The sequence below is a fragment of the Falco biarmicus genome, chromosome 5, assembly GCF_023638135.1.
Source record: "Falco biarmicus isolate bFalBia1 chromosome 5, bFalBia1.pri, whole genome shotgun sequence".
Taxonomy (NCBI): domain Eukaryota; kingdom Metazoa; phylum Chordata; class Aves; order Falconiformes; family Falconidae; genus Falco; species Falco biarmicus.
The window spans coordinates 28317496-28329845 of NC_079292.1; the positions used below are offsets into that span (position 1 = coordinate 28317496).

Below are 12350 nucleotides of genomic sequence, written 5' to 3' on the forward strand. Positions count from 1 at the left end.
AGAGAGGTCAGTGAATCCAAAGATCCAGCAAAGAGCACTTAAGTGGGGATGGAAATATAGCACAAAGGCATCTGGTGTCAATGGAAAGGAGATGGGGAACCATTTGAAACACTGTGAGAGCTGCTGTGGTTGTGTCCCTAAGCTGGATGACAGTAGTGTCACCCAGCACCAGCTTTAGAGCAAAATATGCTGCAGTGAGAGGAATCTCAGTGTAATCGAATTTAGAGCAGGTTAAAAGGAGAGAGAACACAGACCTCATGTTTACAGAGCATCTTCTTTTCAAAAGTATGTCAAAAATCTGAAATGTCACCATGCTGAAAATGTCAACCACTTCTACGATCATCTGGAGAAACAGGACTTCAGTGCTTTCCTGGCATCTGTTGGCTTTTTGGTCTTATTTTGAAGTTCTTATATAGTTCCCTTGCTGTTTTGAAATCCCATCCAACCCAAAGCCTAAAAAATATTAACTGCTTGATTTGTATGTTTTACAGGAACTCTGCTGGAACAGGAGGGGCTGAACCCATCTCCGTGACCTTTCAGAGATGGAGTGAATGGCAAGAACGTGGGTTGCAGTGAAGAAATGCACTGTCTGCAATATTTGCTCTTTTCTCCAGTCTTCAGTAGCTTCACAAATGTATCCCAGAAAAAAAATCACAGTTTTCTTCATCCTTATTGCACTCCTCACTTGTTTTCTTGCACAACCTCCCTGTGGTGTGCTAATGTGTCCGTGAAAGGCTGGTAGAAAAGAAAGGGTATGGGGAGAGTGGAAGAGAAACTGCTCCTGCAAGAAGGGATGCTTGCAGGGTGATGTGGAAACTTCAAACCTCGACTCACAAATGACCAGAGAAAAGCGAGCGGAGACAGTGATTGCATCTGAGCCTGTGGCGTGAGATGCAAATCTGTCGGCCCGGGCGTGGAGGCGGACACACCAAGCGTTTGGGGTGAACTTCTGGGTGGAAAAGACAAAGCCCAGGGCTGGCTGCTGCCCCCCAGCAGTGCTTCCCCTACTCTCTGCTCCCCTCCAGACCTGTTGAGTATGTGTGCGCTGCGCCAGCCCTCAGCCCGGAGGATGCTCTGAAAGCATCCACTCGCATCTTCAGCCCTCTCAGGAATGCAGCCCCTGCCTGCCTGCAAGGAAGAGGAATTTGGGGCTCCAAAAATCCTCACTAAGAGGCATTTCGCAGCCCCTGAGCAAGGCTGCAAGGCAGAGCGAAATCCCTGCAAAATACAGCCCTGCTACTGAGCAGACCCGGGCAGGGAAAGCTGCGGAGCCCGCCGGGCATTCCCGCTAGGAGCATCCCGGATAACCCCGGCTGCAGAGGCGGCTTGCATCCCCATCCCGCCCCTGGGGGCTCTCCTGCCCGCCCCCCCCCCCCGCCCCCCCCCCCCCCCCCCGCCGGAGCAGGAACCGGCGGGGCGGGGGCAGGGGCAGTGGTGCCTGGCCAGACTTTTCCAGCCCTGCATCGGGGCTGATTTTCTCGAAAGAAAACCAAAACCAACCAAAGAAAAAAAAATTATCCGAAAACTCCGCAGTGTGTCTGTACGTGCCGCTCCCCCCCCCCCCCCCCGCCCCCCTCAGCAGAGCGCGCACACCGACCTTCAGCCCAGTCCCGCCCTGAAGCCCCTGTGACCGTTACATATAGAAATAACCAGAAAATAAGCGGAAAATAACCGAAGGAGCAAACGACTGAAAGTTGTGCGTGTGCCTGCGCGCCGGGCGGGGCGGAGGGTGCGCACCAGTTGATTTTGCATCTTGCCGTGTGCCTTCCCCTGCTTTAATTTTTTTTTTTTTTTTTTTTATGTGTTTTGATCTATCCTCTGCAAGAGGGAGCACAGAGGTAGCGCAGGAGCGCGGCGGAGCGGCGGGGGCCGGGCGGGCTGGAGGGGCCGCGGGGTGTTTCTCCTTTCCCTTCGCCCATCTCCCTGCCTGGAAGTTTCTTTGCGACACGAAATAAGGGGAAGGAACCGAAACGAAGGGAGAGCGGCGGGGAGGGGGTCGGGGCAGAGCTCCCCCCGCTTGCCCGTGCTGTAAAACGCTCGGTGCTGTTCGACGGCGTTTAACGCGCGGCCAGCGGGACCGTCCGATCGCTGCGCCCTGCCCCGCACCGCGCAGCGCTGCGTAAACCCCGGCATCGCTTCCCCGAGGGGATTGGAATCCTCCCCTCGCTTATTTAGTGCATTTCCCCAGCGGAGGCACGGGGCGGGGCGCGGAGGCTCCGCGTACGCGCAGCGCGCAGGACTCGGGGCGATGGTGGTTGGGGTGCGTACGTGATTTTTTTTTTTTTCTTTGAAACTGCTGGAAAAGGTCGCTGAAGGAGTTGGCTGCTAAAAGCAAAAAAAAAAAAAAAAAAAAGCCCTAAAAAGAGCGGCAGGCATATGCGCACTGCGCGGATGCCATATTGGAATGAGTCTGCCGCGAGTGCGGGCAGAGGGACGGGTCGGCTCCGCGCAGCGCCGCGCACCGCGGGGGTCTCGCTGCTGAGGCGCGGGAACAAAAAAAGAAAAAACACCCCAAAAAAGCCAAACTTGCTCAGGTAAGGCACCGCGCCCGGCAGCCCTCCCCCCTCCCCCCGCCCGCCCCGGCTGGCGTTTGCCTTTATTTTATTTATTGGCTTTTGCACCGCTTGGATGGAGAGTGCCTTTCCCCTTTCCAACCTATATTAAATTTTTTTTTTTTTTGTCTTTTTTTTTCGAGCGGGGAACGCCGGCTGTGGGTTCCCCCCCCCCCCGCCTCCCGAGGGCAGGACGCGGTGGAGTTGTCACGAAGTGCTGGCGGGCGGCTGGGGCAGGTCCCCCGGCGCGGCCGGTACCTGCACTCGCTGCCCCGCTCGGTGCCGCCGCTCCGCCGCGCTGCGCCCGTGCGCAGGGCGCGGGGGACAACGGCCACATTGGCCGTGCCCGGGCACCTCATCCCGGGGGTTTCTTTTTACCTCAGCCTATGGTATTTTAGACGCTGTCCTTTCTTTTTTTATTTTCTTGTTTTTTCTTCTTTTACCACCCCCCCCCCCCCTTTTTTTTTAAAGTAACATCGACCGTGTTTTCGTGCTTTCCTGAGAAAAAGCTTGTGCGGCCGCCTTGCAAATTTACTAGGCTGATGCATGTCTCGAAAAGAGTTATTTTGGTTGTGCGGGTGGGTTTCTTCTGAATCTGCAGGGAGAGAGGAAAAAAAAAACTGCTGCAAAAAGCGGGGGGGAGAAAAGAAAGCAATCAGCTGTGCCAAAATGTGCAGCCCTGATCTATACATATTTTCCCGTAGCGCTCCCGAACTGCGGTAAATGAATATTTATAAAGCTTGTCAGTTCAACATGGCGGGTTAAGGTGTCTTTTAAAAAACTGAAAATAAACATTTTGAGAGGAGAAAAAGAGGGAAGGCGAGGTGCCGCACGTTCGGTTCAACTCTCTTTTGTTGCTCAGGGAGGTGCGCTGGTGAATTAAATGCGGAGGGGAGAGGATGGGATATGTCCTCGGGGTCCCCCCCACCCCCCTAGCAGGACTCAGTGGTGGGAAAAGTGTAGGGCATTTGTGTGTGCTGGGAAGAAACCTCGGAAAGGGGCACGCAGACTTGGGAGCCCGGCCGATTTGCCTTTGCCAAAATTGCAGACATGCCGTGAGAAAAAAAGAGCAAAAAAAAAAAAAAATGTCGAGAGACACAGCGATGATTTTTTTTTTTTCTTTGCATTAACAGTAGAGATGTGGTGGACTTGAGATGTTCTGTTGGAGCTGTCAAGCCTTTCCCTGCTCGCCTCAGTGTAGTCAGCTGGGGATGTGGTTTGGTTTTTTTTTTTTTTTTTCCCCTTCTTGTTTAGCAAAAACGCTCTGAAATTGCTACGCAGGGAAATTGGGGCTGCCAAACAAGTGACTTTACCAGTGCGTGCTGCCGCGAGCGTCTTCTTTTTGCAGAGATACCCTAAAAAGCCCACGATGATGGAGGCGAGTCACAGCTTTTGCAAAGCGAGCGACTGAGAGTTTGCCAGGAGTTTTCAGGGAGTTTGTGCCCTTCCCAGCCGCTTTTGCAAATGTGTTTTCCAGGGGAGCGGAGGAGCGAGGCTGCCTCAGAGGCAGGAGAAGCTTCCTTGTTCCCGTGCAGAGGGCACTTCGTTGCTGCTGTTCTGGGATCGTTTCGTTGTGGTTGCAAGATGTTAACTTTGGAGCATCTGTGTTTCCCAGCCGTGGGAGGAGATGGGATGCTCCAGCATCGGGGGCTGTCAGTGCCTGGGTGGGGATGGAGGAGCCAGGGAGGATCCTGGGAGCTGGGGGGGGGGGAGAAGAGAGCTGATCTGCCTGCCCATTCCCCTGCACCTCTTGGAGCTGCTTTCCAGCAACCCACCATGCTTTGATTTAGCAGGTGTGGTTGAAGATGCTTGCTTGCATGCCTTGTCACGCAGGTTGATGTTTCCCCTTCCAAAAGGGCTCTGCTCCATCTTCCCACCCCGTTATCCCCCACCTTTCCCCAGCCCCTGCCAGGACCAAGCTTTCCTGCTCACATTGCAGGGGGTGGTGGTGGTGGTGGGGCAGAGGAGAAGGTGCTGTGTGGGAGGATTGTGATTTCTTATCAGAACAGCAGAAAACAGCATTAATTATAAGTAGAGCAGCTTGGAAGGTAGCTGTCACACAGTGGTGGCACTTGGGTGGCAAAACTGCAGTGGAATGGTGCCAGCCTGTGGGATTTTCTGTGGGGCGGGAAGGGATGGAGACGTTGTGAAGTTGGGAAGCTAGCTTCCCCCTCCACCCCTCAGGCACCTGTCCATCCCCAAGTTTGCTGTCCCTTGGACAGGACAGCTTTTTAAATCAGTTTGTGCCCCTGGTGCTCTGAGGAAGAAAATGTAGCAGGGTGACCTGGTGTCTGAGCAGAGAAGCAACTTTGCTTGTGTGTTGTGGACGTGGGGGGGGGGGGGGGGGGCGGAAAGGGGAGTGCAAGGGTCTCGGGAGATCCCTCTGTACTTGGGTGATCACCCCTCTTCTCTCGCCTCACTTTTTTTCCCTGTGCCTTGGAGGGATCTGTGTGAAAATGGAAAAATCAGCCCCAAATGGCTCTTCCCTTGCAGACGGCACTTGCTGACAGGCACACCTCGCTTCGCATCAGCGTTGACTCTTTGGTGCTCTGCAACCAACACCCCACCCAAGGTGGGGTGACCCCCCACCCCCTGCCCTTGTTGGCTTTTTACCAGCCTGGGGACACCCACATCAGCCAAAGGGGCTGTATGTATGGGACTGCTTTGCTCCCCCCATCTTTGCCTCTTTCCCTCAGAGAGGGGGGGTCCTGTCTCAGCACGCAGCCTGTGCACACCCCACACCCCTCCTGCAGCACCGGCGAGGTCACGTTAGGGTTAGCTGGGGTCACACTGGGCAAACCTCCTCTGAGGACTTTTTTCCTGCCGTGGCAGGGGGATGCTGGCCAGGATTTAGTGCAATTTGTTTTTTGTCCCAAGAAGTCTTCAGGTACAAACAGATTTGATTGCCTTTGCTGGGGGCAGAGGAGGAGCACGTGAGGCAGGTTTTCTCTCTGGGCTTGGGACCCTTGCCTGGGTGAGTAGGGATGCAAGTGGCTTTTTTTTTTCTTTTTTTCTTTTTTTTTTTTTTTTTATTTTTCTTCTCTCTCCAACAGATCATTTAGAAGGGAAGAAAATATTCTCACAAGTCTAATAACTTTAGTGCTTATAAAGGATTAGGTCCTAATAACTCCTGTGATAAGATGGAGGCTTGGTGTAATCTGTTACTAAGTGAAAATCTAAAAGCCATTTAAATAGATACGACAAAGAGCTATCAAGAGACTAGTACATTGTAAAGAACACAGAAATACCTTTTTAATGTTTAAGGGGGCATATGGGGTAGTGGGACAGTGGATGCATTATAAGCAAGACAGTATCATTTCATTTACATATTGAGAAAACATTTACAGATACTCAGCAGATGTTAGAAGGATGTTGCAGAGGTGGAGAGCATGTTTCACACAGATGTAAGAACATCTGTAGAAGACAGTATATAGTTACTTAGCTGTGATTATGAGTGATAATTGGCTGGCTGGACAGACAGTTGACTTTTTAATGAAGCATTTATTAGAACTTTATGGTAGTGTTACTAGGAGTAGAATAAACACAACCGTCAACTCTTTAGACTGGGGATGCTTTTCCCCCACTCTTGGCTTGTGCTGTGCTGAGTGTGCTGCTGGTCCATGAAGTACATACTTGTATTTTGAGTCACTGTTTCTGGCCTTCCACAGGCATGGGGATGCTGGCCTGATACAAGAGCATCAGTGAGGGGATGTGACATTACCTTGCTGAAGGACAGGACATGGAAGGATGCCCTGGAAGGGCAGGACAGGAAGATGGTGTCTTATTTGTTCTTTTGCTGGCTAAACTCATGTTGGTGTGGGGTAGGGGAGGTATGGGGAGCGGCCGAGGGGCTTTTCAAGGGTGGTGGTGGTTGATGGTTATGGCTGGTCCCTGACTCTGTCCAAGTGACAAAGGAGTTGTGGAAAGCTCCAAGACCTGGGACAAGTGAGCAGAACTTGGAGCAGAGGAGTCAGAGGCGTGTTTCTGAAGGTGTACAGAGGAAGTTACTGTGGTGGCCACAGAGTCCACATTTTAGATGACCTGAAGGCGATGGAGGTGTCAGAGGTATTTCATTACTGTGAATATTATTAGCACATCAGAATGTATCAGCTGGTGCAACAGGGTCGTCAGTGCTGAAAATGAAATGCTGTTGTTAAGAGTGATGCTATTTACAAATACAGAGTTTGTTCTGTCACTGTCACGTGCTGGTCCCTGGGAGCGGGGTTTTTTAGGATTACAGTAGCCGTCGGTACCTTGTCGATATTTAAAACTCATCATTTGAAACTGTTGATCTTTGCATGACAGTCATCTCTGATGAAACCAGTCAAATCTGTCCAGTGGGGTTTTTTGCCAGACGACTTCTCTTTATTTTCTGTGATTCAGGTGTGACTGCTACAGTGATTAATAAAAATGTTTGGGTTGCAGAACAGGGGTATGCAGAAATACGAGCAAAGACTCTGTCACAGACATTTAAAAAACCTCCTGAAAAAGTTTTATTTTGAGATTGCCCTTGGTAAGACCTAAACAAGGCATTTTTGAGAAGGCTGGTTTGGAAAATGTGTTCACAGTTACTCAGTTTTTATGAAGCAGAAGTGTGTGTTCTAAAATTAAATAGTAATAAAAAGAAAGAAAAAAAAACCCTGCCCAAGCAGTTCTTGACAGCTGACCCAGAGATCATTTCTGAGTAGGTGTGAGGCTTAAAAAAAGGTATATGCAGAATCCTTGCTATTTTTACTTTTACTCATGATTCTTGGTTTCATGATTAATACTCTTAACATCATTGGGTGGCTTGTGCAAAGGAGCCCTGTTTTCCTGGGTGAAGTCCTGAGACCCAGTTTGAATATAAGTTATTGGAAAGTTTTGCGTTTATTTGCATGGTAAGAAAGATAAATTCCCTCCACTAAAATCCAGGAGGTGGCATTATCATTGCCCCTGCAGCGCAGATCAGACACAGTGACTGTGGGCTGAGGATCGTTAAAGTCAAAGGAGCTCTAAGTCCCTTGCGGAGACTTCTGGGTGGGAACCAATAGCTTTCCTGGATGCATTAAAAATCCCCTTTAAAGAAAGGAGAAAAAAAAATAATATTTAACTCTTTCTTGGAAGGTGTTTTGAGGAAGGTCCAGGGTAGGAGCTCAGTGCAGGCGGAAGACCAGACTCCGTGGTGCACCATTGCGTGGGTGATGGTGGGGCATTAAACCTGGGGGTCCTGGAGCAGCTCACATGGTCACCATAGCATCTCTTAGAGGCCGCTTGTGGAATGAAAGGGAATCCAATTTGGCTTTTCTTAGAGAGACGGGGTGGAATTAGCCCTGAAAATGTGACTTGCAGGGCTCTGAATTAGTGTCTTGTGGAATTTGGTTCTGGGTAGACCTTGGCAGGGATCTGCTTGCTGGCTGCCCTCACAGGTGCTTGGCGAAGGGAAGGGTCCTCCTCTTCCTGCTGTTGTACCAAGGGGTGGCACGAGATGGCTGCAAGGGCTGGATCTTTTCTTTTTTTTTTTTTTCTTTTTTTTTCTTCCCCCCACCCCACCCCCCCCTTGCGTTGGCAGATCCTGCCCGTCAGTGAAGCTGCTTCTGGATGTAGAGCACTGAAAGAGATGTAAGCGTGTGTAGGATGAAGCCCAAATGCTGATCAGCTGTGCTGTTTCGATGAACCAAACAGCGCCAAGACCTAAAATGTCATTTTTCCTAAAAAGTGTTGGAATCAGATGGCAGATGTTTCCTGGATTCTGGTTTGCATCTTGTGTTTTTTTTTAAATTTTTTATTTTATTTTAATTGGAAAACGGCTCTGCCTGCTTGCAAAGCATCACAACATAGAAGGCAGAACTGATTGCCTTGGGCTATGGGAGTTTTGGCTGATGAGGGATTTCTGGATTGGGCCCTAAATTAAGTCCATGAAAACAGTGTTTTGTGTTTCCTGCTGGATGACTCCTATCGCTTGGCTGATTGGTCCTGTTCAGGGGGTCTGACTGATTTGTTTTGATCCACATGGCTGCCGTTCTGAGATGATAAGCATCAGATGAGATGTTGCGGGATGGTAAGTGGCTGCGTGTGTGTGTTCAAGTCACCCATCTAAAAGGCTTCCTCCTTTCAGCTCTGTTTCGAACACCGAGGTGAGAGAAGACAGGGAGTTGCAGCAGCATGCTGCTGCTGAGCTTGCTCCCAGCAGTTTTTTTTGCCTGTTGTAAAGGGGGTTGCGGATATTGAGTTGGTGTTTTTCATGGCCCTGATTCAGATAAGAGCTTTAGAAGATGCCTAATCTTAAATATGCTGTGTTCCCAAAGTAGTTGGTGTATGTTGGGTCCTTAGCATGGGTAGAAGTGCTTTACCAAGGTGGGTCTGCATGGTGGGAATTGCCTGTTGAAACATGGAGAAGGTGACAGCCATCTTGTAGGTAACAGAACAGCTGGAAATGAGAAGGATTAGTACATGGGGACCTCAGTCACCCTGGCCTGACACCTTACGCTGACATTTCTACCTATGGAAAGAGGATGGAAAATATCAGCGCTGTGACAGGAGGGGATTTTACAGCTGCTTGGAGTGAGCATCAGTAGTGCAGGCGTGGGGCAAGGGAGAGGCAGTCGCTCGCCTTGCCTGGCTGCTGGTGGCAGGGCTCTGGGGTGGTTTGGGGCTGGATCTAGGTGTTGGCATCTGAGTCTGGGAGGGTCCCCCAGCCAGCAAATGTGGGTGCTGAGGGTGGTATCGTGCCATGCGCATGTGCTCTGTGGGATGCTGAAGGTGAGGATGCCCGGTGTTAGCAGGGGCGATGGCAGGGGTCCAGGCAGGGCAGTGGTGCCTTCTAGCCCTTGGTTATAAAACATCCAGCTCGCTCAAGAGAAGGGAAATTTAATGAAAAAGCGCTCTTAATTTTGGAGGTTTGATCTAGTCCACGGTGAAGTTTGTGGCAGGTTTTTGCTTAAGTCCAGCTCTAGGTCCTTCAGTTACATGTACCCACAGGGCAGCTAAGAGGGGGATGTGTACCCGTGTCTATGTGCCTGCCTGTCATCTGTCTCTCTCTTGTTGTTGATTTTTCTTGCCTAATACTGCAGGGCTTTTTGCTGTAAACAAGTTAGTTTCTCTAATTAGGTTTATTTTACTTTCTGTTACCTTATCTTACTGCTATTTATCTCTGTGTGTGTCTTGGACTCTGGGGTATGCCAGGTAGGGAGGATAAGAAAATTGCTTTGTGAAACAGGTTTGTCTCTGTTGGCATAAGAAGTTTGAGGCATTTGGCACCGGTGCAGGAGGAGAGGAGAGCAAGGACCTGCTGAGTTACAGAGGGCTGTCACCACCTCGCCTAATCTCTTTGCTGCTGTGCATCTTCAGAGAAGTTCGGTTCCTGTCCATCTTCCCCTTCAGGATGGACAATCCCGACCGTCCCTGCTCTGATGGTTCTGTATTTTCCCATTTTTGCATATTTTCCATCCAGGCTTAGTCATTTATTTTCTGTGCTGCTGCACAAATGGTGCCGATGCTTGCCTTCAAGAGCAGAAGGATCAACCCTGTTGAGTGGCTGGAGCAGGAGGCATGGGAGGAACCTCCGTGGCTTGTAAAGACCATCTCTTACCCCAGGGCAGGATGAACTGTACCAAGATCTGTTTCTGGGTAGATCAGCATCCTAACCCCTCCAGAAATAAAGGCTCTGTGCCCTTCCCACAGTCTGTCCCACTTCTTCACCAGATTCATTATTAGCAATTTCTTCTCACGCCCAAATCAAATGTCCCCTCCTGCAGTTTAAACCCAAGCCTTCCTCTTTGATCTACCAAGAACGTGGAAAATAGATTTTATACTTTTTCCCCACTCAGCTGTTTTTTATATATTTGAATATTGAGAACATTCCTAGTTCCCCGGATTAGATGGGGTTTGTTTCTTCCACCCCAGAGCACATCTGAACTAACCCAGCGCTGTGCAAAGCAGTAGTTTGCCCTTAGTAAAATCCTGTGGGGTGTTCAGTATGAAAGAAAAGTTGTCACTTGATATAAGTGAAAACAGTTGGTGAGGGAAGCTCTCAAATAAATAATAATAATTAAAAAAAAGGACAGAAATTTGGAAGAAGTAATCCTTAAGAGGTTTCCAGCTGGTACTTTGTCTGAGAAGAGAGACAGGCTCTTTTTCTAGGAGGTGAAAGCTGTTCCTTGATGTTTTCAATAGCCCTTCCAAACGAGCCTCCTTTTCCATTGTGCAGATGCTCAGGGGTGTGTAAATATTGTGGCAGGCTGCCGCCAGCAGTGCATCCTAGATCTAGTCCCACGGGGCTGAGTCACCCTTCACCCTGCTCCACATACAGGGCCGGTACCATATGGCATCTGAGCATCTCACTTCAGTTTGTTTTCTGGCACGTTCGGATGTCTGAAATTGTAGCAGGTGCTGTGCAAGCACAGGCATCCTCAGAGGGTTGTTCATCTCATCTGAATTTCCGGTGTCCAACTTGGACCACACTGATTATCCTTTGGAGATGCTTTCTTTCGGTTAGCTGCAGATGGTTGGCTAGGTAAGGCAGATCCCAGCTGAGGTGGGTAGGATTGGTGGGCATCATTTCTTGTAGTGCTGTTTCATGGGGATTTGCTGTGCTGGAAAACCCCAACGTGAAGTCATCAGTGGAGTTGGGACCCGGTCTGGTATCACCTGTGTCCTACCTAGGCTTTTGCTCCATCTGCTCGGACCTGGATGCCCCCATTTTACCTGGTGTAAAGCCATGTGGCCAGGTGAGAGACATTAGTTGGGGTCATTAAAAAATGAAGTGTTCTGGAAGTAGAACAGAAGAGGAGACAACTGGAGTCACCATCTCAGCTCCAGGGTTGGGTTGAGGCAGGGCACGTCTGAGCACAGTCCTGTCTCATTCCCTGGGAGCCTCAGCACCAATTGCTGGAGTTTCCCAATTGTTCAGGCAGGTGGATCTGGTCTCATTTTTCCCAAACGGTTCCCTTCATCTCTTTGCAGTGGCTTTTTCATTTGTGGTCCTGCAGAAGGCTTGAAAATGGTAAAGGCTACATGAAATGGCACATGGTAGTACCTGGCTTTGAAGGGGCTGGGTGAAATCAGCAGATGCCTTTACTTTCACAGCAAGAAAGTCTGCTGGGGCCATGCCGTGTTCAGCTTCTCTCCAGCTTGGCTGGAAGAAGAGATGTGGATTCCTTGTATCCCAGCATACCTAGGGTTGAGCTCTGGAAACACAGTGAGCCCTGGGGCTGCCCATGGACTCACCCTCCCACGGGGCATGTCCCTGGTAGGGGCTCTTCACGAGGGGCACAGGGTTGTGCTGGCAGCCCTTATTGCGGCCCTGCTGTTCTCACCAAGTGGCTCTTCACCGAGACGTGCGACCATCTCCAGTCAATGGGTGTTAGTGAATTTTGGAGGCAGGGGCCATGTCGTTAGGAAAGCAGTGGGATTTCCACTTCTCCACTGCTCAGGACTCAGCGTTAAGTTGGCACAACCGATGCACTATCCAGGCAGAAGGTTTCAAGGATGTAGGATCTTTTTTGCATCCTCTCTTCCAGGAGCCTGCCTTTTTTATGTCAGTCCCAATTAACCAAGCATATATTAGAGGGAGAAAATAAGTTTCTTGGGGATAACTCTAAGGGAGAGCCCTAGGGTGCTGGGTCTGTGTGTGTGAGACCCCTCCCTCCAGGGGCTTACTCCAAAGGAAGGAGAAGCCGGGTGGAGTCGGCAGGAGGTGGAAATATGAAATGGTGCGAGGAAGCTGATGCCGGCACTTACACAAAGAGCCAATATTGATACAGATGACAAGGCAGCATGTTTGAAATAATGGTGTGGCTGAGACTGACAGCCGTGGGAAGG

At 50.1% G+C, this 12350-nt stretch overlaps 1 protein-coding gene across 1 annotated transcript in view; it reads left to right on the forward strand.

Moving 5' to 3' along the window:
- The first annotated feature begins 2409 nt into the window (after positions 1-2409).
- SFMBT2 (Scm like with four mbt domains 2) overlaps positions 2410-12350 on the forward strand; it is a 122634-nt gene continuing 112693 nt past the window's right edge. Inside the window, exon 1 of the mRNA XM_056340212.1 lies at positions 2410-2534. The gene's annotated coding sequence lies outside the window, so the exon portion shown is untranslated. The remainder of the gene's footprint in view (positions 2535-12350) is intronic.